We start from the raw sequence: 23991 nt of genomic DNA, 5'->3' as shown, positions 1-23991 counted from the left end.
GGAACCTTCTAGAACCTTCCCGATACAATACCGAAAAATCTGGAACATTTTCCGGTGGCCAAAATAGGACTTCCCATATATAAATCTTTACCTCCGGACCATTCCGGAACTCCTCGTGACGTCCGGGATCTCATACGGGACTCCGAACAACATTTGGTAACCACGTATATCTATTCCCTATAACCCTAGAGTCATCGAACCTTAAGTGTGTAGACCCTACGGGTTCGGGAACCATGCAGACATGACCGAGACATTCTCCGGTCAATAACCAACAGCGGTATCTGGATACCCATGTTGGCTCCCACATGTTCCACGATGATCTCATCGGATGAACCACGATGTCAAGGACTCAATCAATCCCGTATACAATTCCCTTTGTCTAGCGGTATTGTACTTGCCCGAGATTCGACCGTCGGTATGCCGATACCTTGTTCAATCTCGTTACCGGCAAGTATCTTTACTCGTTCTGTAACACATCATCCCGTGATCAACCCCTTGGTCACATTGTGCACATTATGATGATGTCCTACCGAGTGGGCCCAGAGATACCTCTCCGTTACACGGAGTGACAAATCCCAGTCTCGATTCGTGCCAACCCAACAGACACTTTCGGAGATACCTGTAGTGCACCTTTATAGCCACCCAGTTACGTTGTGACGTTTGGTACACCCAAAGCATTCCTACGGCATCCGGGAGTTGCACAATCTCATGGTCTAAGGAAATGATACTTGACATTAGAAAAGCTTTAGCATACGAACTACGATCTTTGTGCTAGGCTTAGGATTGGGTCTTGTCCATCACATCATTCTCCAAATGATGTGATCCCGTTATCAACGACATCCAATGTCCATGGTCAGGAAACCGTAACCATCTGTTGACCAACGAGCTAGTCAACTAGAGGCTTACTAGGGACATGGTGTTGTTTATGTACCCACACATGTATCTGAGTTTCCTATCAATACAATTATAGCATGGGTAATAAAAGATTATCATGAACAAGGAAATATAATAATAACTAATTTATTATTGCCTCTAGGGCATATTTCCAACAATCTCCCACTTGCACTAGAGTCAATAATCTAGTTCACATCGGCATGTGATTAACACGCACAGGTCACATCGCCATGTGACTAACATCCAAAGAGTTTACTAGTGTCACTAAGCTAGTTCACATCATCATGTGATTAAGACTCAATGAGTTCTGGGGTTTGATCATGTTTTGCTTGTGAGAGAGGTTTTAGTCAACGGGTCTGCAACATTCAGATCCGTATGTACTTCGCAAATCTCTAGGTCATATTGTAAATGATGCTTCCACGCTCCACTTGGAGCTATTCCAAATGGTTGCTCCACTATACGTATACGGTTTGTTACTCAGAGTCATTCAGATAGGTGTTAAAGCTTGCATCGACGTAACCCTTTACGCTGAACTCTTTATCACCTCCATAATTGAGAAACCTGTCCTTATTTACTCCAAGGACAATTTTGACCGCTGTCCAATGATCCATTCCTGGATCATTCTTGTACCCCTTGACTGACTCATGGCAGACACACTTCCGGTGCGGTACATAGCATAGCATACTATAGAGCCTACATCTGAAGCATAGGGGACGACCTTCGTCCTTTCTCTCTCTTCTGCCGTGGTCGAGCTTTAACTCTTAACTTCATACCTTACAACTCAGGCAAGAACTCCTTCTTTGACTGATCCATCTTGAACACCTTCAAGATTATGTCAAGGTATGTGCTCATTTGAAAGTACCATTTAGCGTTTTTTGATCTATCCTCATAGATCTTGATGCTCAATGTTCTAGTAGCTTAATCCAGGTTTTCCATTGAAAAACACTTTTCAAACAACCCTATATGCTTTCTAGAAATTCTACATCATTTCTGATCAACAATATGTCTACAACATATACTCATCAGAAATTCTATAGTGCTCCCACTCACTTCTTTGGAAATACAAGTTTCTCATAAACTTTGTATAGACCCAAAATCTTTGATCATCTCATCAAAGCGTACATTCCAACTCCAAGATGCTTACTCCAGTCCTTAGAAGGATAGCTGGAGCTTTGCATACTTGTTAGCGTCTTTCCGGATTGTCAAAAACCTTCTCATTGTATCACATACAACCTTTCCTCAAGAAAACTGTCAAGGAAACAATGTTTTGACATCCTATATGCAAGATTTCATAAATAATGCAGTAACTGCTGATCCAATTCCAACAGACTCTTAACATCGCTACGAGTGAGAAAGCCTCACCGTAGTCAACTCCTTGAACTTGTCGGAAAATATCTTTAACGACAAGTCGAGCTTTCTTAATGGTGATACTTACCATCATTGTGTGTCTTCCTTTTAAAATCCATCTTTACCCAACGTCCTTACGACCATCAAGTATTTCTTCCAAAGTCATGGATCCTCTCTCGGATGTTATGGCCTCGAGCCATTCGTCGGAATCCGGGCCCACCATCGCTTCTCCATAGCTCGTAGGTTCATTGTTGTATAGCAACATGACCTCTAAGACAGGATTGCGTACCACTCTAAAGTAGTACGCGTCCTTGTCGACCTACGAGGTCTGGTAGTGACTTGATCTGAAGCATCATGATCACTATCATCAGCTTCCACTTCAATTGGTGTAGGTGCCACATGAACAACTTCCTGTGCCCTGCTACACACTGGTTGAAATGATGGTTTAATAACCTCATTAAGTCTCCACCATCCTCCCACTCAATTCTTTCGAGAGAAACTTTTCCTCGAGAAAGGACCCGTTTCTAGAAACAATTACTTTTGCTTCCGGATCTGAGATAGGAGGTGTACCCAACTGTTTTGGGTGTCCTATGAAGATGCATTTTTATCCGCTTTGGGTTCGAGCTCATCAACCTGAAACTTTTTCACATAAGCATCGCAGCCCCAAACTTTTAAGAAACGACAACTTAGGTTTCTCCAAACCATAGTTCAAACGGTGTCGTCTCAACGGAATTACGTGGTGCCCTATTAAAGTGAGTGCGATTGTCTCTAATGCCTAACCCATGAACGATAGTGGTAATTCGATAAGAGAAATCATGGTACGCACCATATTCAATAGGGTGCAACTATGATGTTCGGACACACCATCACACTATGGTGTTCCAGGCGGTATTTATTGTGAAACAATTTCCACAATGTCTTAATTGCGTGCCAAAGCTCGTAACTCAGATACTCATCTCTATGATCATATCATAGACATTTTATCCTCTTGTCACGATGATCTTTAACTTCACTCTGAAATTACTTGAACCATTCAATAATTCAGATTTGTGTTTCATAAAGTAAATATACTCAACATCTACTCGAATCATCTATGAAGTAAGAACATAACGATATTCACTGCATGCCTCAGCACTCACTGGACTGCACACATCAAAATGTGTTACTTCCAACAAGTTGCTATCTTGTTCCATCTTACTGAAAACGAGGCTTTTTAGTCATCTTGCCCATGTGGTATGATTTGCATATCTCAAGTGATTCAAAATCAAGTGAGTCCAAACGATCCATCTGCATGGAGTTTCTTCATGTGTATACACCAATAGAAATGGTTCACATGTCTCAAACTTTTCAAAAACGAGTGAGTCCAAAGATCCATCAACATGGAGCTTCTTCATGCGTTTTACACCAATATGACTTACATGGCAGTGCCACAAGTAAGTGGTACTATCAATACTATCTTATATCTTTTGGCATGAAAATGTGTATCACTACGATCGAGATTCAATAAACCATTCTTTTAGGTGCAAGATCATTGAAGGTTTTATTCAAATAAATAGAGTAACCATTATTCTCCTTAAATGAATAACCGTATTGCGATAGACATAATCCGATCATATCTATGCTCAACGCAAACACCAAATAACAATTATTTAGGTTTAACACAAATCTCGATGGTAGAGGGAGCAGGCGATGCTTGATCACATCAACGTTTGGAAACACTTCCAACACATATCGTCAGCTCACCTTTAGCTAGTCTCCGTTTATTCTGTAGCTTTTATTTCGAGTTACTAACACTTAGCAACCGAACCGGTATCTAATACCCTGGTGCTGCTAGGAGTACTAGTAAAGTACACATTAACATAATGTATATCCAATATACTTCTATCGATCTTGCCAGCCTTCTCATCTACCAAGTATCTAGGGTAATCCTGCTTCAGTGTCCGTTCCTCTCATTACAGAAGCACTTAGTCTTGGGTTTGGGTTCAACCCTGGGTTTCTTCACTGGAGCAGCAACTGATTTGCCGTTTGATGAAGTACCCTTTCTTTCCCTTGCCCTTCTTGAAACTAGTGGTTTCACTAACCATCAACAATTAATGCTCCTTCTTGATTTCTACATTCGCGGTGTCGAACATTGCGAATAGCTCAAGGATCATCATATCTATCCCTGATATGTTATAGTTCATCACGAAGCTTCTAGCAGCTTGGTGGCAATAACTTTGGAGAAACATCACTATCTCATCAGGAAGATCAACTCCCATTCGATTCAAGTGATTGTTGCACTCAGAAAATTTGAGCACAAGCTCAACGATTGAGCTTTTCTCCCTTAGTTTGCAGGCTAAGAAAATCGTCGGAGGTATTATACCTCTTGACGTGGGCACGAGCTTGAAATCCCAATTTCAGCCCTCGAAACATCTCATATGTTCTGTGACATTTCGAAATCGTCTTTGGTGCCTCAACTCTAAACCGTTTAACTGAACTATCACGTAGTTATCAAGACGTGTATGTCAGATGTTCGCAACATCCACAGACGACGTTCGAGGTTCAGCACACCGAGTGGTGCATTAAGGACATAAGTCTTCTACTGTCCGCATAATTGCTACTGTCAACTTTCAACTATATTTTCTCTAGGAACATATCTAAAACAGTAGAACTAAAGCGCGAGCTATGACATAATTTGCAAAGGGTTTTTGACTATGTTCAGGATAATTAAGTTCATCTTATGAACTCCCACTCAGATAGACATCCCTCTAGTCATCTAAGTGATTACATGATCCGAGTCAACTAGGCCATGTCCGATCATCACGTGAGATGGACTAGTCATCATCGGTGAACATCTTCATGTTGATCGTATCTACCATACGACTCATGCTCGACCTTTCGAAATCTTGTGTTCCGAGGCCATGTCTGTACATGCTAGGCTCGTCAAGTCAACCTAAGTGTTTCGCGTGTGTAAATCTGGCTTACACCCGTTGTATGTGAACGTAAGAATCTATCACACCCGATCATCACGTGGTGCTTCAAAACGAAGAACTTTCGCAATGGTGCACAGTTAGGGGAAACACTTTCTTGAAATTTTAATGAGGGATCATCTTATTTACTACCATCTTTCTAAGAAAATAAGATGCATAAACATGATAAACATCACATGCAATCAAATAGTGACATGATATGGCCAATACCATTTTGCTCCTTTTGATCTCCATCTTCGGGGCTCCATGATCATCATCGTCACCGGCATGACACCATGATCTCCATCATCATGATCTCCATCATCGTGTCTCCATGAAGTTGTCTCACCAACTTATTACTTCTACTACTATGGCTACCGGTTAGCAATAAAGTAAAGTAATTACATGGCGTTTGTTCAGTGACACGCAGGTCATACAATAAATAAAGACAACTCCTATGGCTCCTGCCGGTTGTCATACTCATCGACATGCAAGTCGTGATTCCTATTACAAGAACATGATCAATCTCATACATCACATATCATTCATCACATTCTTCTTGGCCATATCACATCACATAGCATACCCTGCAAAAACAAGTTAGACGTCCTCTAATTGTTGTTTGCATGTTTTACGTGGCTGCTATGGGTTTCTAGCAAGAACGTTTCTTACCTACGCAAAACCACAACGTGATATGCCAATTGCTATTTACCCTTCATAAGGACCCTTTTCATCGAATCCGTTCCGACTAAAGTGGGAGAGACTGGCACCCGCTAGCCACCTTATGCAACAAGTGCATGTCAGTCGGTGGAACCTGTCTCACGTAAGTGTACGTGTAAGGTCGGTCCGGGCCGCTTCATCCCACAATACCGTCAAAACAAGATTGGACTAGTAACGGTAAGCATATTGAACAAAATCAATGCCCACAACTACTTTGTGTTCTACTCGTGCAAAGAATCTACGCAATAGACCTAGCTCATGATGCCACTGTTGGGGAACGTAGCAGAAATTCAAAATTTTCCTACGTGTCACCAAGATCTATCAATGGAGAAACTAGCAACGATGGGAAGGAGAGTGCATCTACATACCCTTGTAGATCGCTAAGCGGAAGCGTTCAAGAGAACGGGGTTGAAGGAGTCGTACTCGTCGTGATCCAAATCACCGGAGATCCTAGTGCCGAACGGACGGCACCTCCGCGTTCAACACACGTACAGCCCGGTGATGTCTCCCATGCCTTGATCCAGCAAAGAGAGAGGGAGAGGTTGGGGAAGACTCCATCCAGTAGCAGCACGACGGTGTGGTGGGGATGGAGGAGCGTGGCAATCCTGCAGGGCTTCGCCAAGCACGGCGGGAGAGGAGGAGGACTTGGGAGAGGGGGAGGGCTGCGCCAGGGGCAAGGGTGAAGCTCCCATGCGCCTCCCCACTATATATAGGGGTGGAGGGGGCTGGTTTCTTGCCCTCTAAGTCCATTGGGGCGTTGGCAAAGGTGGGAGGAAAGAAATCCCATCATTTCCTTCCCCACCGATTGTTATCCCCCCTTTTTAGGGATCTTGATCTTATTCCTTCTAAGGGGGGATCTTGATGCGCCTTGACCAGGGGTGTGGGGCCTTGCCCCCACTACCCACGTTCATGTGGGTCCCCCCATGCAGGTGGGCCCCACTCCGGAACCTTCTAGAACCTTCCCGGTACAATACCGAAAAATCCCGAACATTTTCCGGTGGCCAAAATAGGACTTCCCATATATAAATATTTACCTCCGGATCATTTCGGAACTCCTCGTGACGTCCGGGATCTCATCCGGGACTCCGAACAACATTGGGTAACCACGTATATCTATTCCCTATAACCCTAGCGTCATCGAACCTTAAGTGTGTAGACCCTACGGGTTCGGGAACCATGCAGACATGACCAAGACGTTCTCCGGTCAATAACCAACAGCGGGATCTGGATACCCATGTTGGCTCCCACATGTTCCACGATGATCTCATCGGATGAACCACGATGTCAAGGACTCAATCAATCCCGTATACAATTCCCTTTGTCTAGCGGTATTGTACTTGCCCGAGATTCGACCGTCGGTATGCCGATACCTTGTTCAATCTCGTTACCGGCAAGTCTCTTTACTCGTTCCGTAACACATCATCCCGTGATCAACCCCTGGATCACATTGTGCACATTATGATGATGTCCTACCGAGTGGGCCTAGAGATACCTCTCCATTACACGGAGTGACAAATGCCAGTCTTGATTCGTGCCAACCCAACAGACACTTTCGGAGATACCTGTAGTGCACCTTTATAGCCACCCAGTTACGTTGTGATGTTTGGTACACCCAAAGCATTCCTACGGCATCCGGGAGTTGCACAATCTCATGGTCTAAGGAAATGATACTTGACATTAGAAAAGCTTTAGCATACAAACTACGATCTTTGTGCTAGGCTTAGGATTGGGTCTTGTCCATCACATCATTCTCCAAATGATGTGATCCCGTTATCAACGACATCCAATGTCCATCGTCAGGAAACCGTAACCATCTGTTGATCAACGAGCTAGTCAACTAGAGGCTTACTAGGGACATGGTGTTGTTTATGTACACACACATGTATCTGAGTTTCCTATCAATACAATTATAGCATGGGTAATAAACGATTATCATGAACAAGGAAATATAATAATAACTAATTTATTATTGCCTCTAGGGCATATTTCCAACAGTCTCCTGTGCCGGTATTGCTGTGGCGGGGCTTAGAGCGGCGCCGATTACGCCCATGCTTTGATTGCTTCCCTAAGGGGTTATCCTCTGTTGCCTCATCGCCATTGTTTTCTTTGGGGGTGTCCACCATATGTATATCATATGAAGAGGTGGCTGTCCAGCGCCCTGTGGGCGGTGGTTCCTATTCTTCTCATGCATCGTCGTCCATACCGTGGATGTCTTCGGAGTCGAAGTCGAGCACGTCGGTTAAATCATCGACAGTGGCAATTAAGTGGGTGGTGGGTGGGTAATGAATTTCTTCGTCATCCGTCCCACTCGAGCCGGACATAGTTCGGCCAAGAGTCTCCTGACAAAGAGAGAGACCTTAATGAATTTAGCACGTCACCAAAGGGTGAGTGCTGAGAGATGTCCGTGGCGGTGAACTCCATGATCGGTGCCCAATCAGATTCGATGGGCACGGATGCACGCGGTCCGGAACCTAAGACCGGAGACATGTCCGGGGGTCTGGTGACACAGATTTCCTTAGAGGTGGAGTCTATGTTCGGCTCCAACGCCACTAAGTGTGCGGCCTCTATGGCGGGGTCCATCCACCCATCCTCGGATGGCGCGATATGCTCCAGATTGAAGTCCGGAGCTGCAGCAGGTGCGATATCCTGAATACTGTCCGACGGCAGATCTAAGTCATGCTCGTCGTGACTGTTCGGCACTCCTGACGCAGGCCCGAATCCGTCAAAGATCAAGTCACCACGGATGTCGGCCGTGTAGTTTAAGTTTCCGAACCTGACCTGATGGCCAGGGGCGTAGTTGTCGATCTGCTCCAGATGGCCAAGCGAGTTGGCCCGCAGTGCGAAGCCGCCAAACACGAAGATTCGTTCGGGGAGAAAAGTCTCACCCTGGACCGTATTGTTGTTGATGATTGAAGGAGCCATCAAACCTTGCAGCAACGACACAGAGGAACTCTCAATGAAAGCACCAATGTTGGTGTCAAAACCGGCGGATCTCGGGTAGGGGGTACCGAACTGTGCGTCTAAGGCTAATGGTAACAGGAGGCTGGGGACACGATGTTTACCCAGGTTCGGGCCCTCTCGATGGAGGTAATACCCTACTTCCTGCTTGATTGATCTTGATGATATGAGTATTACAAGAGTGGATCTACCACGAGATCGTAGAGGCTAAACCCTAGAAGCTAGCCTATGATTATGATTGTCGTTCTGGTCCTACGGACTAAACCCTCCGGTTTATATAGACACCGGATTGGGCTAGGGTTACACAGAGTTGGTTACAGAGAAGGAGATCTAACATCCGAATCACCAAGGTTGCCTTCCACGCAAAGGAGAGTCCCATCCAGACACGGGACAAAGTCTTCAATCTTGTATCTTCATAGTCCAACAGTCCGGCCAAAGTATATAGTCCGGCTGTCCGGATACCCCCTAATCCAAGACTCCCTCACTCACCACCCGTACCGTTGAGGTGACCCAGAGCGGAGGTACATAAGCCGGCTTCCAGTGGGGGTGTGCAGGCGCACCCACTGGGTGTAGCCCCCAAGATTCGGGTTGACTCTTCTGCGGTGGCTTCTTCTCTTTATTGAAGTAGATGGCGACACTTCTTTTTTTCTTTTAGGCAGTGGCCGCCACCGAGCTGAGGGGACACGTGGCCGAGCTTGAGGGCCAGCTCCGGGTTGCGGAGTAAGAGCGTGGCCAGGCGGTCGCGACACGCGATCGGCTGGAGAAGGAGCTGGCGGACCAAGCCGAGCGGCACACGGAGCAGGTCCGGGTGCTGAAGGCGGATGAGGAGTGCCTCACAGCCGAGTTTGTGTCCCAGTGCTCGGACTGGGCCGAAAAGGAGAAGATCCTCCAGGATGGCTACGCCGTGATCGAGGATATGCTCGACGGTACGTCTTTTTTTTCTTTGCCGACTATTAGCTACCGGCTATCGCTGGAAGCCTGCTTCTAACACATTTGTCTTCTTTTGAATAGAATTCCTCCCAGGCCACTCCGTTGCCATCTGCATGGCTATCAAAACCCAGCGCGAAGAGCGAAGGAGCAAGGGCAAGGAGATCACACAGGATCGGCCCAGGACCTTGGGCGAACAACTCACGGCCGCCGGATGCGTCTCAAGCCGACACGCCGCCTGCTTTACCGGCTTCAACACGCCGGGTCGCAAGTCTTGGAGGGGTTCTGGTCGGGTGTGCAGATCCCACAGACACCCAGCCGGACGATCGACTGGCTGGAGGCGGTGGCGGACCGGCTCAAGGCCTGGAAGGGCTCTTCGGCGCGGTCCGGTGCCACGAAGGCGCTGGAGTTCATCAAGGCATGATATCCCGGCATGCGTCTGGTGCAGTTGGCCACCTTCCGCCAGGAGGCGATACCAGAGTTGGCGGCGGAGTGCAAGGACATTGCCATTTGCGCGTCAACTCTTGCTGAGTATGCCGACATCGGCGTCTTCGTCCCGGAGCGGGCGGAGAAAGGCACCGAAGTGCCCTCGTCCTGGTTCGGGCTGAACCCGTCGGATGGGGAGGAATTGGCGGAGGAGATCGCCTCTAGTGACGAAGGCGACAAGGACGACGAGGAAGAGGAAGGCAGCTACATCGCACCAGACGACGGAGCGACCATCTAGACTCGGCCTGACCCGGCCCGGCTAGTGAGCAGCGGAGACCATGTCAGCTGCCGCCGACAACCAGGCCGAGACCTAGCAGCCGGAAGCCCCGCTAGCTAGAGCTACGCCCAGTGTCGGTGTCCAAACCGGCGGATCTCGTGTAGGGGGTCCCAAACTGTGCGTCTAAGGATAATGGTAATAGGAGGCGGGGGACACGATGTTTACCCAGGTTCGGGCCCTCTCTATGGAGGTAATACCCCTACTTCCTGCTAGATTGATCTTGATGATATGAGTATTACAAGAGTTGATCTACCATGAAATCATAGAGGCTAACCCTAGAAGCTGGCCTATGATTATGATTGTTCTTGTCCTACGGACTAAACCCTCCAGTTTATATAGACACCGGAGTGGGCTAGGGTTACACAGAGTCGGTTACAGAGAAGGGAATCTACATATCCTAATCGCCAAGCTTGCCTTCCACGCAAAGGAGAGTCTCACCCAGACACGGGACGAAGTCTTCTATCCTTTATCTTCATAGTCCAACAGTCCGGCATACGCATATAGCCCGGCAAGTCGTGGCCGTACTCGGCCGAATTCCGTGGTTACAAATTGTCCGGTCCCGGAAGTTCGGTAGGTTTTCGTTTGTTGGCAAGGCATATGCTTTATTCGCATACCCTGAGGGAAACGCCTAATATTTCCCCCGTGATTCTCCCATGGCTAGACGAAGAAGGCGGAACGGATCTACTGTCCGGCCCCGCTGCCAGAAGAACAAGCCGGCCCACTTCTGATGAAGATGCTGGTCCTGGCGCCTTATAAGATGCCGAAGAAGAAGGCCGAGAAGGAGGCCAAGGAGATCAGGGGTGGATTTCATCACAAGGGTACTTCGGACATGGTGTCTAAAGATTCTGAGGCCCGCTCCTCCTCCAAAGAGGATGAGGAAGAGGAAGAAAAGGAAAGGCAATCCCCCCTCCCCCCAGCAAGGGGGAGAAAGAGGAGGATAACCTCCACATGTTTGGAGGCCGAATCATCTAAGAAGAGGAAAGCCTCCCATCTAGATGAACCCACCACAGCCACCGACAGCAGCCCAAAGTGGGATCCCAGGGTCAAGCCCCTAGCCACATCGTGAGTACCAAGAAACTTGGACACACACATACATCCAGTCTGACTATTGCATAATATTAACACACTGAGTCACGCATTTTGCAGTCCGACCAGGTCCAAAGTCGAGCAATTTTCATCTGAAGGCTCGCTGGGCTCGGACGCGATGGATAGCAAGACTCTCCCTATGGCCTCCTCCCCCAAACACATGGAAAACACCGAAGTGTCGTCTCAAAGGGGCCCAGGCTGAGGAGAGGCACATGAGACCGTCGAGGCGGCGCCAGAGGGTCAAACCTCGGCGGCCAAACACATGGGGGAGCAGAACCCCATGGATACTGATGGCGGGGGTCATCTTGAATTCGGTCCCCAACAAGATACAGTTCCGGACACCAAAACGGCTCCGGATTCAGGCAAGCAACCTCTCTTAACAGAAGGGGGTGCGCCTATTCCACCGGCAACCTCTGCACAGCTAGAGGTGCCGGATACCTTATCGGCAGCGCTGAGGAATGCTTCTATCATTGATTAACACCGTACCCTTATGGGTGCGGTGATTGAGAAGATTCATTCTGCCAAGAGCGGGCTAACTGAAGCCTGCACCAGCCTTCTAACAGGCTTTGAGGTAAGTAGTGAGGTTTAAAGAGTGTTACAGTATAGATAGTAGCCCCTAATGCACTATTCGGTGTTCGAAAAGAAAAGTCGGACATAGGATCAGTTTCGCAGGAGTCTTACCATGCAACCCCTTTTTGACTAAACATGCGTCATTATTGAATGCCACCTCACATACTGCGGAAGTCTCCGGACTGTAGCAGAGTCTGGAGCAGGCCGAAAAAGAGCTCGGCCAAGTGAAGTCGCAGTTGGAGGATAACCAAGGTAAGCAAAACTTTTTTTGTATTTAGTACGAATGAATGATTAAATGTGACTAAAAAATGTCATGATATGTATTAGGAGCGGCGACCGAAGTGGAGACTCTTAAGAAGGCGGTAGCCGAGGCCGAGAAGAAGGCGGCCAAGGAGCAGGCCACTCGTGAAAAACATGAGGCCAGGGTTACTGAGGTTCAACAAGAGCTCCAAGAGGCCATGAAGAGGTGCGAGACCTTGGAACAGAGTATGGCGGAAAAAGAATCCGAATTCACCAAGGCTCATCAAGCCACGCATGATGCCCGGGGTGAAGCCCAAGGCGCTCTCCGGGAAATCAAGGAGGCCAAAGAGATCGCGGGGGGTAAGGCTTTTTTTATGCAAAGCAAATATGTGAAGGAAAGATTCCTTTTACTAACCCGAATTCGGATTTCTCCAAGGGTGTTTGCGGATCTGCCGTGTAGCGTGTCTGATGCCGCATAATTCTACCAAGACGAAGAGGGGAGCTCTACGGAGAAGCTGCTCTGGTCGCAATATCTTACGCCAAAATATCCAGTGCCCCTTATCGATTAGCTGAAACAGCTGGTCGAGCTGCATAGGGCGGCCGAACTAGCCATGAAGGATTTCATTATCCGGCTATGGCCCACCGAGTCGATTCCTAGCAGCTACTTCGGGCTCGTGAAGCGGCTGGTTAGTGCCTGTCCTCGGCTTGACGCCATCTAGTGGTCGGTCTGCATCGAAGGTGCACGAATGGCCTTTGCCCGTGCCAAGGTGCACTGGGCGAAGATGGATGCCGCCAAGCTGATGACCGAAGGACCGCCCGCCGGGAAGGAGCAACGCAAGCCCGAGATGTATTATGGCAGTGTCCTGGAGGGATCCCGCCTAGTGGTGGAATTGTGTGCCAAGGATATTATTTTCCCGTGAATATATTCATGTTATCATGTGCTGTAATATGAAACAAGGTCATTATGTAATATAGTGCTTGTTATCTGAATTTTTACCTCATATGCGGCCGTTTTTATGTTAATTCTGAGGGTTGGCCAGTCGTCGGCTTCTTCCCCCACGTAGGAAGTACGAGGGTGTTCGGGATTAATCTAAACACTCTTTACTCCAGTTTTGGATCCTTAAAGGAGGTGTTTAGTGAGGGAGTCCTGGATAAGGGGGTATCTGGACAGCCGGACTGTATTCATCGTCCAGATTATAGAAGCGTCAAGATACAAGACTCAAGACTTCGGCTCGTGTCCAGATGTGACTCTCCTTTGCGTGGAAGACAAGCTTGGCGATCCGAATATTATATTTCCTTCCTTGTAACCGACTCCATGTAAACCCTAACTCTCCGGTGTCTATATAAACCGGAGAGGATGGTCCTTAGAAGCTCGATCACAATTACAATCATACCATCATAGGCTAGCTCATAGGGTTTAGCCTCTACGATCTCGTGGTAGATCTACTCTTGTATTCCACATATCTTCAATATTAATTAAGCAGGAAGTAGGGTTTTACCTCCATTGAGAGGGCCCGAACCTGGGTAAACATTGTGTCCCTTGCTCCCTGTTATCCTTAGCCTAAGATGCATAGATCGGGACCCCCTACCTGAGATCCACCGGTTTTGAGACCGACATTGGTGCTTTCATTGAGAGTGCCTTTGTGTCGCTGCTGCAAGGGTTCGATGGCTCGTCTCGTTGCCAAGGAAGATACACTTCTGGGGGAGCCCTTGCTGTAGGCCAGACTCTCCGGCGTGGCGGCTTCATTATGACCACCCCATCGGCTGTCGCGCCGACAATGGCCTCTCGGGTCGTCACACATAACCTTCGCATTGGTTCGGAGCTTTCCGAACAGATGGATCCGATGGAGCTCTCCTCTCTTAGCGAGCTCTTGGATCGCATCGCTGCCTTGGGAGTCGCTACGGACTATGACCGGATTGGGCTTAAACCCGACCAGAGGGACATTAGATCCCCGCCGGCCACCCATGAGATAGCGGTAGTGGAGGAATCACACGTGGGACGCCCCTCAACTTTGAGGACGAATTATGTTCGGATCACCGAATTCAGTGAGCCGAACACCCACCCAAAGGACTACATGACCTAGGTCCCGGACTTAGAATCAGGCGCTGGGCCAAAGGGATCACGTAATACTCCAGATCCCAAACTATCAGGCTTGGTACTTCCCGTGCCCCCGGGCGTCAGATCGGATCAAAATCCAGCTTCAGCCAATGACGCCCGCTCGGACTTAATCCGTCTCTCCCGTGTCCGGCAGGAGGCCCAGGAGACGATACATTGTTACTCGGCCAGATTTCTCCTTGCTCTTAATATGGTCAAGGACTCCCACGAGGAGGACGTAGTCTCTCTTTTCTGCAGAAACTGCACGAACAAAGGACTCCTTAATGCTATAAGTCGCTATCGGAGTAAATGACCACGGGTAGCCTAACCGGCTCCCTTTGGCCCTCAGAAAAATCAATGGGTCGACCGAGCCCTGAAGCACCCAAGACACGGGCCGCCTTCTTCCGGCCGGCTATCACATAGGCCGGCAGGCGGAAGGCGGCCCGGCCATAAAGAGACCTTGGAGGACGCCACGATAGGGCCGACTCCCAGAAGCCGGCCCCTGAAGGGCCGACTCCAGGAAGTCGGCCCCTGAAGGACCGACTCCAAGAAGCCGGCCCCTGGCAGACGGCCATGGGCCGCGCCCTAAAGTCCACCCCCCATAACGGTGACGGGACAGGGCGTGGCTACAGTGGACCCTGCCACCCCCGTATCCCGGAACACGCATGGCTACAGTACGCCGTACGGGACGGCCATCTCCTGTCCGACAAGGCACTGTTGCCATGTAGACCATGACGCCATCCACGACGGGTCGCCAGTACGGCCCGTAGGCGGCGGGACCCTTCGGTCAGAGAGACATCCGAAGGCGGCCTGACCTCCCCCAGCTGGCCTGAGGCCGGGCCGGCTTCCTATAGCCGGCTTGCTCCCCTCCTCGGTGCGCACACACCATTAAGCAGACAAGCCGAGGTAAGGCTACAGTGAGAGCCCGCAAGGTGGCGGCACTGTAGCCATGCTTACCTCGACAATGCCCTCGTCATCAGAGGCGAGGCAACAGTAACCAGCCCCTGACAAGACCCCCCAAGCGGTGGGGCCGGACTGTCGACCAATGGGCCGGCAGCCGGCGGGACTTACCAGTCGGCGGGCCCCAGTAGCCGATGGTCGTAGACGCTGACAGCCTGGACCCACGCCTAGCTGGATTACCATTGTACCCCCGGGGGGTAGGCCTATATAAACCCCCTGGGACACCCATGCAAAGGGTGGATCTCATAGAGTTTTAGACACCACAATAGGGAGAGAAGAGAGCTAGCCTTGCCCTTCTTCCTCCTCCCGCCGAACAACTCAAGGAGCCTCTTGTAGCTTCTTATCGATCTAGTGATCATGCGGAGACCCCGCAAAGCAGGAGTAGGGGTATTATCTCCACGGAGAGCCCCCAACCTGGGTAAGATCTGCCGGCGTGCATGTCTTCGCCTTATCCCGTTTCCAGGAACCGGCGATGTCTTACTGGCTCCCACAATGATAAGCCATCCGTTAGCATATGTTGCACCTACCACCCGACATTTTGCGCCCACCGTGGGGCCAGGTGCACCGTCGTCCGGAGACCTGCTCTGGACGGGAACCCTTTTCCTCCCCAGCGAGCGTAGCCAGCCCGGCACGCCCGATGGCGCTTGCCCCGACGCGCTGCAAAGCGTCGACAACGCCTGCGCAGCGAGCTGCCTCGCCGACCTTCTTGGCGAGACTCGCATCTCCGACGAGCCCGCATCCGACGCGGGCACATGCTGCCCCGAGAACCACCTCGTCAGCCTCCTCGACCAACTCCACGTCTCCGGCAAGCCTACCGCGGCCTTGGAGTCGGTCGGCTCCACCGACCCGATGCTTGTCGACTCCGATACGGCATCTCTCGATGCCTTCCCCACCAATGTGATCATCTTCGACGACCCTCTCCCTCGAGCCGATAGTGGCGGCAGCACCATCACCGAAGTGCTAGTCATCAGCCACGGTGTTGCCTCCGACGAGAACGTCCGTGACGCCCTGCAAGCTACGTTGCATGATCTGTCCGCCCCCATCCCAGCGGACGCTAACGCTGAGATGCTGGAGGCACGCCGCCTTGCCCTCCTCGCGGAGGGCCAGAGGATTGCCTCCATGATACATCTCACGGAGGCCCACCAGCGCGAAGTCGACCGCGCCGCCTTCGGCACGCCGCCTCCAGAAGGGCCAAGCCGAGTCGGCGTCGTCAAGAAACGCGGCGCGGCCATCGCCAGCATGCTGGGAGGAGACCGCCCAGTCTACACCACGCCCCTCGAGAATCTACATGCTGCCCAGTCGATCGTAGACGAGCTAAACGGACTGGGGGCCGACGAGCTCCCCTACATGACCAGACGCATCCAACAACTGATCGACGCGGCTGTAGAGCAGCACGAAGCCGGCGTCTGAGCTGGAAGCCCCCCTCGTCGAGAGCACGACGTGACGTCGCGTACGCCGACTGCGGGTGGCGCCCGCACAAGACAAGAGAAGGAGCCGGCTGCTAGCCGCAGCTGGACTCGAATCACCATCGAGCGTGACGCAGAGGGCCATCCCCGAGGTGCGGAACGACGAGGCGACCGGCCTCCTCCTCCGCCTCGCGGGGAAAGATATCACACCCCGCCGCCTATCGAGCATCCGACTCTCAGTGGCCGACTTGGTCGCCACGAAGGAGTCGGTGAGAATGATGCCCGCCACCGGATCGACCGCCTCGCGCGATCCCTGGCCCTAGAAGAAGAAGATGATGTCGGCCCACCTTGCTTCGGCCCCCGCATCCGCGGCGAGCCCTTTCCCAAAGGGTTCTCGCTCCCAAGAGACACGCCCAAGTACAACGGCTCCGTGAAGCCGGAAGATTGGTTGATCGACTACTCCACCACAGTTCTCATAGCAAACGGCAACAGACGTGTTGCCGTGAAATATGTCCCCCTGATGCTCCAAGGCACGGCGCGCACCTGGCTCAACAGCCTCAAGCTTTACAGCATCAACAGCTGATTGGACTTCACCGAAGCCTTGATACGCAACTTCACCAGCACCTACAAACGGGCTCCCAAGCCCCGACAACTCTCCTTGTGCATAGAAGGGCCCAACGAATCAACTCGCGACTACCTCACGCGTTGGGCCGAGCTCCTCAACTCCTGCGAAGGGGTGGAGAGAGGTTCAGGCCATAGAGTACTTCACCGCCGGGTGCCGCGAGGGCACTCTCCTCAAGCACCGACTCCTCTGCGACGAGCCGGCAACCCTTGATGAGCTACTGATTATCGCGGACAAGTATGCCACGACCGACTCTTCAATGAAGACTGAGCTCCGGGTAGACGCCTCTGGAAAGGTGCTGGCGCCGGCTCCCAAGACGCCAGCTGGAGAATCGAGCCGGCGCCCGTATCAAAGCGACCACAAACGCAAGGCCCCTATGTCGCCTTCCACAAGCCGACAGGTGGCTACAATCGAAGAAGAGCAGCCCGAAGGACGGCCGGCTCCCAAAAAGCAGAAGGGTGGCAGGCCGGCTTGGAAGCCGTCTTTCTCCTACGAGCAAACTCTTGATGCCCCTACAAGTTCCACAGCGGCGTGAAGCCGTCCAACCAGACAACTCAGAAATGCCATTGGCTCACCCGAATCTCCAAGGGCGAGGGGCTATTGCCGCCTCCGCCTGCAGGCCAGCCGCCTCCTGCCCCGCAGCAGCCGGCCGCTCGGCCTGCAGTCGGAGCTACCTAGGAGGAGTTCCCCGATGAGCAGGCCGCCTACGTCATGTTCACCAGCCAGACAAAAGATCGGCGCGCCCGGCGCTGACAGCAGCAAGAAGTCAACGCGGTCGCCTCCAGTAACCCTGAGTTTATGCACTGGTCGGAGATGCCCATCAGCTGGAGCCGGGATGACCACCCAGAGGTGATGTCGTCTCCTGGCTCCTATGCCTTGGTTTTGGATGCCACCCCGGCGACAGAAAGGCGTGTTGCCCGTTTCTCCCGCGTGCTCATAGATGGTGGGAGAAGTATCAACATACTGTACCGAGATACAATGGAGAAGCTCAACATGAAGCCGAAGCAACTCATGCCAAGCCGGACTGTGTTCCACGGCATCGTACCCGACCTGTCCTGCTCACCAATCGGCAAGATCAAGATGGATGTCCTCTTTGGGGGCAAAGATCATTTCCGCCGAGAGGCAATATGGTTTGAGGTAGTGGATTTGGAGAGCCCGTACCACACATTGCTTGGCCGACCAGCGTTGGCCAAGTTTATGGCTGTGCCCCACTACACCTACCTCAAGATGAAGATGCCGAGTTCCAAGGGCATTATCACCATAGCCGAAGACTATAAAAAGTCTTCTGAGTGTGCAGCAGCCAGCAGCCGGCTGGCCAAGTCCCTCATGATCGCCGAAGAGAAGAAGATGCTGAATCGAGTTGTGGCCTTGGCTGGCAAGCAGCCGTCCCTGTCTCCTGACCCCAAAGAATGTGAAGCTCAAGGTTCTTTTCCGCCGGCCAAGGAGACAAAGAAGATACCCCTGGACCCGGAACACCCGGAGAGGCACGCTGTCATAGGCACAGGCCTTGAAAGCAAATAGGAAGGCGAGCTCGTCGATTTCCTCCGTGAGAATCGGGACGTCTTTGCATGGTCTCCCAAAGACATGCCGGATGTTCCGACGGATTTCGCCGAGCACAAGCTGCACGTCCAACCTAACCTCAAGCCCGTCAGGTAGCCCTTGCGCCGCTTGTCAGAAGAGAAGAGAAGAGTTGTGGCGAAGAGATAGCCCGGCTCCTAGCAGCCGAGTTCATTATGGAAGTATTCTTTCCCGAATGGGTGGCCAACCCAGTCTTAGTGTTGAAGAAAAACAAGCAATGGCGCATGTGTATTGACTACACCAGCCTCAACAAAGCCTGCCCTAAAGATCCATTTGCCCTGCCAAGGATTGACCAAGTGGTAGACTCCACAGCCGGATGCGAGCTGTTGAGTTTTTTGGATGCTTATTCAGGCTACCACCAGATAAAGTTGGACCCAGCTAATCGCTTGAAGACCGCCTTCATCACCCAATTCGGAGCTTTCTGCTACCTGACCATGACATTCGGCTTGAGAAATGCCGGTGCCACCTTTCAGCGTTGCATGCAGAAATACCTCCTCAAGCAACTCGGCAGAAATGCCCACGTCTACATAGACGACGTCGTGGTGAAGACGGAAAAGTGCGGCACCCTGCTGGAAGACCTCAAGGAGACCTTTGAGAATTTGCGCCGGTTTCAGATCAAGCTCAACCCGGAGAAGTGCGTGTTCGGGGTACCAGCCAGTCAACTTCTAGGCTTCCTGGTCTCCGAACGCGGCATCGAATGCAACCCAGTGAAGATCAAGGCCATAGAGAGAATGAAGGTCCATACCAAGCTGTGAGACGTCCAAAAGTTCACCGGATGCCTGGCATCCTTGAACCACTTCATGAGCCGGCTCAGAGAAAAGGCTCTCCCCATGTACCGAGTCATGAAGAAGTCCACTCACTTTGAGTGGAATGACCAGGCGGACCAAGCTTTCCATGAGTTGAAGAAGATGCTGTCCACACCGCCTGTCTTGGCGGCCCCAACTGAGAAGGAGCCCATGTTCCTCTACATTGCCACCACCAGCCGGGTGGTCAGCACAGTCATCGTGGTCTAGCATCCAGAAGAAGTCCGAGCTCAGCTAGTCCAGAGGCCGGTATATTATTTGAGCGAAGTATTGTCCACCTCAAAGCAGAAATACCCACACTATCAGAAAATGTGCTATGGTGTGTACTTCGCCTCTAAGAAGCTCAAGCCCTACTTCCAAGAACATCCCATCACGGTCGTATGCACTGCCCCGCTTGCCGAGATCATAGGCAGCCGGGACGCATCCGGCCGAGTGGCGAAATGGGCCATTGCGCTGGCTCCTTACACAATCTACTATCAGCCCCACACCGCCATCAAGTCCCAAGCATTGGCCGACTTCCTCGTTGACTGGGCCGAGACCTAGTACCTACCACCGGCCCCCGACTCCACTCATTGGCGGATGCATTTTGACGGATCCAAGATGCACACCGGCTTGGGAGCCGGCATCGTCCTCACCTCTCTCAAGGGCGACAAACTCAGATACACATTGCAAATCCACTTTGCCGCCTCCAACAATGTGGCCGAGTACGAGGCGCTCATACACGGGCTCCTGCTAGCCAAGGAACTCGGCAACCGCCGGATCCTGTGTTATGGTGACTCGGACTTGGTGGTTCAGTAGTCATCTGGCGACTGGGACGCCAAGGACGCAAACATGGCAAGCTATCGTTTCCTTGTTCAGCAGATCAGCGGATACTTCGAGGGGTGCGAGTTCCTTCATGTGCCACGGGCCGACAATGAACAAGCAGATGCCCTGGCACGAATAGGCTGCACCCGGCAAGCTATACCAACTGACGTCGCCCTCCAACGCCTCCTCAAGCCATCTGTCAAGCCATCTCCGGAATCCAGTTCCATCTTCGTGCCGCCTGACCCCGACGCAGTCCGATCCGACTTCGGGGACCAAGCAGGTGGCCCGGGGACTTCGGCAGCCGGCTCGGGGAATGCCATAGTCGAACCCGGCCCGGGGACTGCAGCAACACAGCAGGCAGAGGCCGGCTCCAACTCCTCACAACCCAGCCCGCCCACCCTGGTTGCAGTAGCTGTTTTGGCAATCGAAGAAGTCATAGCTCCATCATGGGCTCAACCCATCCTCCGTTTTCTGACAAACGTAGAGCTGCCGACTGACGAGATCTCGGCAAGACAAGTCCAACGCTGAGTCGGAGCTTACACAATAATGAACCGAGAGCTAGTTTGGTGCAGTGCTACCAGAGTCTTCCAGCGCTGCGTCGAGCCAGAGAAAGGCATAGCAATCCTCGAAGACATCCACCAAGGCGAATGCGGCCACCACGCCGCCTCCAGGGCGCTCGTCGCCAAGGCCTTCCGCCATGGATTCTTCTGGCCGACTGCTTTGGAGGATGCCAAGGAACTAGTCAAACACTGCAAAGGGTGCCAAATCTTCGGCTCCAATCAACACCTGCCAGCTTCTGCACTCAATACCATCCCCATCACTTGGCCCTTTGCCGTCTGGGGGCTGGACATGGTCGGGCCATTCAAGACGACGCGCGGCGGCATGACACATCTGCTTGTCGCCGTGGACAAATTTACCAAATGGATTGAAGTAAAGCCGATCAAGAAACTGAATGGGCCGAGTGCCGTGACATTCATTGCAGACATTACAACCCGGTATGAAGTACCACACAACATCATCACCGACAATGGCATGAATTTTGCCAAGGGAGCACTGGCACGTTTCTGCGTGACACAGGGCATCCAACTAGACTGAGCATCTGTTGCCCACCCGCAGTCAAACGGCCAAGTCGAGCGAGCAAACGGCCTCATACTCTCCGACATCAAGCCCCGACTGGTCGTGCCACTGGAGCGTTCGGCCGGCTGCTGGCTCGACGAGCTGCCGGCCATCCTCGGGAGTCTACGCACTACCCCAAACAAGTCAACCGGCTTCACCCCCTTCTTCCTTGTATATGGTGCCGAGGCTGTCATCCCAACTGACATCGAGTTCGACTCACCTCGGGTCACCATGTACACGGAGGCGGAGGCTAAGGAAGCACGAGAAGACGACGTCGACTTGCTGGAAGAAAGCCGGCTGTTAGCCCTCAGCCGACCCGCCATCTACCAGCAAGGTCTACGCCGTTACCACAGTCGGAGGGTCAAGCCAAGAGCTTTCCAAGAGGGAGACCTTGTGCTCCAGCTGATACAACGAACAACCGGCCAACACAAGCTCTCGGCTCCTTGGAAAGGCCCCTTCATCATCAGCCGGGCTCTGGGAAATCACTCCTACTACCTAATCGACGCGCAGAAGCCGAAGGCACGCAAGAGAGACGACTCCGGCAAGGATTCGGAGCGCCTATGGAACGCCAATCTTCTATGAAGATTTTACAGTTGAAATGCAGTATGTATCACGCTACCTTTTGTATTAAGTATGAGACAACGGGCTCCCCGAGGAGTTCTCGGGGACTAGCCTATTTTATCTATGTATGCCGGGTATCATACCCATGGTTACCCCACTACATTCATTTTCTCCGTCCGGCACCGGGTTCGACTAGTCGGCCCCGGGACTTGCCGCCTTGAGTTATGTCCAAGTTCTACCTGCAGTCAGACAAGTAATGTGCCGGCACCCAAGCCCTCTCTTGCGAAAGTCACAGCTCGAAGAATTGGCTGCCCGACTAGCAAGAGCCAAAGGCGGAAAGGATGACCACATGAAAAACGACTAAGGACTAACGAACTTACATAACACAAGCCGGCTCCCCTCTCGCCAACCGGCTGTCGAAGCAGCCGGCCGGCCGGCTTCCCTTCCTACTCCGCTACAATCTAAGAAAGCTTGAGTACTTGCTTCCCAGACGGCTGAACTCCTTACCCGGCCACAGACTGCAGAGCAGCTGTCCGGCTGGGAAGGCGGCAACCAAGGGAAGGCGGCAAAGGAAAAAAGCTGAGAGATAAAAAGCAAGTAAGAATGGAAGCCAAGCACATGCATAATAATATTTACACCAAAAGGCCTTCGAGAGGTCGGCATTCAACGAAGTTTGAATACACCCCCCAGTGGGTGGAATTGCGCAAAGATAACAAATTTGTTCAAAGAGTGACAAGCAGGAAAGTAAAAACAGCGAATCAAGCCAAGGGAGCGCCCGGAGCGTCAGGAATATTGGTGGAGACGGCCGTGTCGGCTGGAGGAGGGGCCGGCTGGCGAGTCTCGGCCTGGTCGACACCGGCGGTAGGCGGAGCATTCGCGTGTGCCTTGTTGCTGGAGGCATGGTTAGGTTAAGGCTGGTCGGCTGCTTCGACATCCAGCACAGTGTCTTCGCCGTCTTCCTCCTCCTCCTCTTCGCCCTCGTCGCTGGAGTCAATCTCCTCCGCCGAGTCTTCACCGTCGGCCGGGTTCAGCCCGAACCATTCCTCTGGCTGCGCGACACCGTCCTCATTCACCTCAGGAGCAAAGGCGCTGGTGTCGGTGAAGTCGGCGATCGCCGAGGCGCGGTGGATGATAGCCGGCCGCACCGCCTCCAGCTCCTCGTCAGCCTCCTACCACCAGGTGCGCAGCTGGTCCAAGTTCAGCCTAGGGTACCAAGTCCGGACGAACTCTAGCGCCCGTCGGGCACCGGATCGAGCTACTGAAGCCTTCCAGGCCTCGAGGCGGCTGACTGCTACCTCCAGCCAGTCGGCAGTACGGCTAGGGGTGCAAGGAATTACTTCGCCAGGCCAAAGGGCGGCCAGCACCTGTGCTCCGGCACGCTGAAGCCAGCGGAGTATGCGGTAGGCCGGCTGGAGGCGGGCCTGGATCGCCAGAAGCTGCTCCTCAAGTGACCGGTTGGCATCCGGTGCGATCCCAACCCCAGCCTGCCGCCAGGCCTCACAGTGAGCTTCGATGGCTTGGTTGGCAGCGACGGAGTAGCCAGGAAAGTACTCTTCACAAAGAAGAAAGAAACAGAGCAAGTCAGAAGATAAA

The sequence above is a fragment of the Triticum dicoccoides genome, chromosome 4B (genome assembly GCF_002162155.2).
Source record: "Triticum dicoccoides isolate Atlit2015 ecotype Zavitan chromosome 4B, WEW_v2.0, whole genome shotgun sequence".
Classification (NCBI taxonomy): Eukaryota; Viridiplantae; Streptophyta; class Magnoliopsida; order Poales; family Poaceae; genus Triticum; species Triticum dicoccoides.
This window is presented reverse-complemented; position numbering follows the sequence as displayed.